Below are 6,000 nucleotides of genomic sequence, written 5' to 3'. Positions count from 1 at the left end.
CCTCTTCTCCCAGATAGTGAACCTAGAGTTAAGGCTAAATCACAAGATAATCTAGGCAGAATCGGTGTAGATGAGTAAGGAAAGAGACTGTACGCCAAAGAAGCTACAAAACCTATCTAGAATTTTCAGCAGAAATTATAACAGCATATATGAGTTTTGATTAGTAGGACAATTGCTGAAGGAAAATCTGAAAATAAAAGTTAGACAAACAACAGTTTATTGATTTGGGATTAATTTCTTGAAACAGAGCATTTGTCATCACAAAAAAGACTTTTAGAAATGATAAGAACTCTTTCCTAAATAGCTCCTACACACATAAAATAAAGATTACCACACTAAGGAGTAAAATAATTATTGAGGATTATAAAAGCTAAGTGTGGTCATACTGAATGGATGTTCCTTATGTAAGATTGGAGAATGACAAGATGGTTTTCTTTTCCATGGAACTACTAGAGATACACAATGACGGCCACTAGAAATGCACGAATGAGAGGTCACAATCATTGTTAGCGAATTCACAAGTGCCTTACATCTACAGATCAGTACTAGGGGATGCAATTATAAAATTATTCTCAGATAACAATAGCTGTACAGGACTTTGAAACTAAGAAGGCTAGTTGGTGACAGACAGCTTTCTGAATGAGTGAAAGCACAATTATGATACCCCATGACAAAAGCAGAACAGTTCATGAAGGATAGAAGAGGTGTTAATGCAATATAGATAGAGAGAAGGTTATTAAAATCTGAATTACTGTAGGTAAATCAGAAGAACCCATGAATGTGTTATTCAATTTGTATAATCAAATTCAAGGATTAAACATATTAGACTGATAATAGTGCTCCCTTTTTAAAAAGTCATAATCCTTTGCTCAGATTTTGAACCTGATCCACTTTTAAAATCTGAAACAAACTGATTGAATAACAGGGTACTTCTCCGAGAGTCGGAAGCTATAATATTACAGCAGGTTTAAATGATAATCATCACCTAGTCATGGTATGAGGAAGGAGTAATATACACATATTGCAAGTCCTATTGAATAATGAGTCTAAGTTATCACAAATGCCCCCAACTCAAGTCATCATTACGGTTAATATCTCAGAACAGATGTGGGGCTAAATTATTAATGAAAAACATTATGATCAGGATCTTGTTCACATTGTTTCCTTTGGTTTTATGGATCCCTCCAGTAGGCATTCTCCCCAAAGTAAAATTAGCATAAACGTACTCTAAAATTGACAAAAGCCTCATTTGGAGTCCCTGCCCTCCAGGATCACAACCATTATGTTTTTTCAAATGAATGACTCTGGCTATCCTTCACTAGTCAATATAAAATACTGTATTATATCTGAACATGTTGGCTAATTTTTTGTATCTGAAATTTACATGGTAGTGATCACTATCATGTGTCATTTTATTTATAAATTCCATGCCCTGAAAAAAATACCCAAATTTCTGGTTAACTAAAGTAGATTACTAAAAACTTAATAAAAATATAGCCAGAAGAACAGCCACCATCATATAATCCACTCATCAGTGGAGTTTCAAACATTGAATAGGACTATTCATTTGTTAAATGAAGAATTTTTCCCTCATTATCAGAGAAGAGTTTCAGAGCCAGTACAAATTTACATAGATTGGTCAAAAATACATATTTATGAGTTTTTTCTTGGACTTTATTATTCTCTCATTTTCTGTTATAAATAATCTGAAGTGATCTGGCCAACTGGATATTAGAAAGAATGCCACCTTGATTGGCTATATTGAGTATATCATACTAAATGGACAAGAGGATAAGGCTATATTAGATTTAAGGTTTTGGAGTATACTCCAGGTGCACATGCTCCAGAATATAGGATACAAACAATAGGAAAGATTCAGGAGCCTATTATTTCTGCACAATTTTTAAGACTGATTGGACAGAGCTCATGCCAGGACAAACTAATTTTCTGGAGTTAGTTATTTCATACGAAGGTTGTTACTGTAATGAAAATACACTGCCTTGTCCAGTTCTTTGGTTTTGGAGACAGTATGTTGCATACTATGTTTCTTGCACTTGGCAAAGTAAAAACCCACCTCAGTTGTGTGGGGTCTGGAATATGAGAATGAATGTTCTGTACGAGAGTCAGGCTATATTCTAAGTCTTGGACTTAAAATATAAAACAAAACAGCAGATTCGATAACATTAGATATATAAATCTCTTGGGCTGGAGATTTAGCTCAGTAGTGCTACGCCTGCATTTCAAGTGCAAGGCCCTGAGTTTGATCTCTGGTCCAGGAAACAAACACACAAAAAGATATATAAATATCATAGGACATAATAATTCCAAATATATGAAAAATTTCTAAGGAGAAATCACAATACAAATACCTAGATTTCTACAGAAAAGATAACCATCAGCATCAGAGAATTCCACAGCTTTTGAAAACCAGCTTCGAGCATTGCAATGTACTTTTTTTTTTTCTTTGCAACCTACTCTTTCTTGATCAAGATGGAGTTTCTAAACATGTGGCACCAAATGATCATGTTGTGAACATTACCTAGCATGACCTGGTTTCTGTCAAGCTCACCAAATCCTGTCAGTCATGCCTAGAAACAGTCTGTTGTACTTTAAATGGGAAAATATGAAATTTCGAAATGAAAGGTCTGCCGTGTGAGTGAGTGAGCTCTTGGAGCAGGTAGCAGATCCTCACATCATCCATCAACTTCCTGCTAGTGCCCTTCTTTCAGTACACAGAGAAAACATGAGGAACATGCAATAACCAACTGACAGCATAGGAAAAGCTTGCTCACAGTTCGGCTGACCTGACATATGGTGCATGTAACTGCACAACTGTTGCACAATGAAGACAAAAACAGGGAAATATTCCCATTTTGGGTAGAGAATCATGAAACTGATTGTCACTTTGTGTGGCAAGACAAGTGGCTGGAGTTAAGCAAATTTATGTATTCGAAATCACTTGCAAGGGGCTTGGATGTAGTTTAGTGACAGAATACTTGTCTTGAACGTAAAAGGCCCTGCTTTTGATCCCTAGCACATAAAACAGATCAACTGCACGATGCTCGTTTTGGTAGTGAGAGGACAGAAGAAGACTATAAGGAAAACAAGGAGGATTGCCAGCGTGATTTTAAAGTACCAGAATATTTTAGAAAAAAGGGGTCAAGATCTCGGTATCATTAACATTCGTCAGAGAACACTCTTCAGAAAAATGATATAGAGCAAGCAAGTAGACAAAAAAGTCTCAATAAACTTTAGTTTTGTTATTTATTAAAATTTTAAGCAGCAAAATATTCCACAGAAGGCAGGAAGAATTATATGAACTCAAGAAAAAACTAAAGATATATCTTACTTTCTTGTCTTTGAAATACAATCCCCGACATCCACAACTCTAAGGAGGGAAGGTTGATTTTGTCTCACAGTTTGTAGAGATTTTAGTTCATAGTTGGCTCTAAGGCGGGGCTGAACGGCAGCGTGGGTGGAAATTAGAAAGAGGTATGAAATGGCAGGCAGGAAGCAGAGAGCCATCCAGGAGGATGGAAGGAGAGAGACTATGCCAAGTCATGCCCCCCGTGACACACTTTCTCCTACCAGGCTTTACCTCCTAGCATCACATTTAGGTGTTGCACTGAGTATCACAAAGCCATGATCAAATCCCACCCCCAACACCCAAAGCCCAACTATGAACGCATGATGCTTTGAGGTGACATCTAGAAATAAACCATAACAGATGACAACTCAATAAAAGTCTGAGAATTTACAGGAGACACTTCAGAAGATCCAGACTAGCCATCTGATTGTCTTCGTTGAGGAAGCTTTAAAATATAACAATTATCTTGAAATGAGACTACCATGGATTCTTTACATTTCATTCAATTTAATGTCAGGCTCAGGTGACTACTAAAAATATTTTTACAGGTTATATTTCCTCTAGTAGATTGCCTCTAGGCCAGCCCCAACCTCAGCTGGCATTTTTAACTGATAAATTGATTCAGAAGAGAATGATGTCAGTTCATTCCTGAGTGTGCTATCTTCTCTGAAATCTTGCTACTTATTGTTTCATAACTAAGATACACATTTAAAATACGACTTTTTGATATATCTAGTCATTCCTAGCTTGCAGTAGAGAATTATCCTGCCATGATGCACCATTTTGTAGTTAAAAGTAGAAATCACCATGACTGTTTATAATATACCAGTAGTAGTTTAATTGGCTACTATCATTCAGTGAAATTTTTGTCTTGGAACACAACTCAATGTGGCATTCTTCTGCACACAAAAAGCCACAGTGCTGAAGGCAAAGTCATCCAAATACTCTCTATTTATACATGTCATTAAATGTAAAGTCACTTCCCTGGAATCAGTGATAACTGTAAGGCATTTCAGCTATAGAAAGCTGATTGAGAATTATATTTCAATCTATTTTAACTAGACCTGCACCCAACTTACAAATGAATTCTGTTCCAAGATAACTGATTGTAAGTCAGATTTGTTAATAAGTGAATAAAGTGAGTCTTACGTACTATACCTCTGAAAGTGTGCAACTCTAAGGTCTGTAATTTGGAGACTTACTTATTGGGACATTGTACCATTTGGAAAATTAAATATTATTTTATTGCTCAAGTGCTCTGAAGTTTCATGAAAATTAAATTAAACCGTAATGCTTTTAATTTTTAACTAATTAAAGTTTTAAATTAATAAGTTTAGACATAGTTCTTCTATAAGAATCAATGTGATCCTAAATTTTCTTAGCTATAAATCATAACACTAGTAAGAATAGCAGCTGATGTTTGGGGATCTATGGTAATAATGAGCTGTTTCTCCATGTCATTACTTTTATTTCCCAGTTTTTTTTTTTTTTAAATTGGAAATCACGCTGTTTCTGAGATAAATCATTTTGGGAGTTGGATGGCTCTATGTTGACCACCAGATGGATCAACAAATACCAGATGGTTCCATGAGCACTCTGTGTTCTCACTATTTAAAATGCTTTGCATGTCAAGGGCGTAGCAGTCTGGCCTGTGCACTTAGGCACTAAACCTGCTGCTGGCCTGGTTCAGTGCCCAGTTTCTTAACAAAAATTTCAGTTCTCAGACTTTCTTTACACATCTTTGCCATGCGTGTACAGTTTGCCTCTAAATTTACATATTTCCAGACTGTGTTTTTGTACAAAGAAAAAGCTTTTAATTAAACTCTATCCCAGTCAATAACACTATTTAAACCTTTGCGTAGAGTGTGTTTTATCATTCTAATCAAAATCCCAGTGCTAGCTTTTAGACTCAGGGTGCTAATATATTTTTTCTTTTTAATTTAATAAGCATAAATGGCTTTGTCTGATTTTGAATATTTCACATGTTCCTTGTAAGCACACACACACACTCACATGGAATGCTAAGAAGTCAAAGTTAAATATCAGCTAAATTAAAATAAAACACATACTTCAATGTTGCTATAAAATCTTTAAAATTTCCATACCCATAGTTGGTCTTACAATGTTGTAAAACTTTTGATGACAAGCTTTGCATAATATATTTAGATAATGATTTTAAATGGAAACGCTTACATATCAACAAATTAAAAATCTATTCTTATTTAAAACTTGACTATTATTCCAATATATACACATAAGATATAAGCAATTCTTTATTTTATCATAGTTTTATGTGTACTTAATATTCTTATTGACAATGATAAATACCTGTGGATACTTGCTTTGGCTCATTTAACTTATATAGTACTTATTATGTGTCAGACCCTGTTTTATATGCATTAACATGTGAATTTCTCCTAGAAAGTCTGTACAATTTTACTATTTGTTGTTTATTGATAAGGAAAATGAATCATGCAGAATTTCAAATAGACCTCACTTCATTAGAATATAAAGTATAAAATGTGAAGAAACTGGTTGGAGCACTGTGCTAGTAACGCCAATTTCCATGAGCTTGAGGAATCTGTGCAAAAGTACTACTATCTTGACAAATCTGTACCTGTGTATTTTCTTCC

This window comes from Fukomys damarensis, unplaced genomic scaffold, assembly GCF_012274545.1.
Source record: "Fukomys damarensis isolate Sample0158 unplaced genomic scaffold, DMR_v1.0_HiC HiC_scaffold_14, whole genome shotgun sequence".
Taxonomy (NCBI): domain Eukaryota; kingdom Metazoa; phylum Chordata; class Mammalia; order Rodentia; family Bathyergidae; genus Fukomys; species Fukomys damarensis.
Note: the sequence above shows the minus strand (reverse complement) of the source record.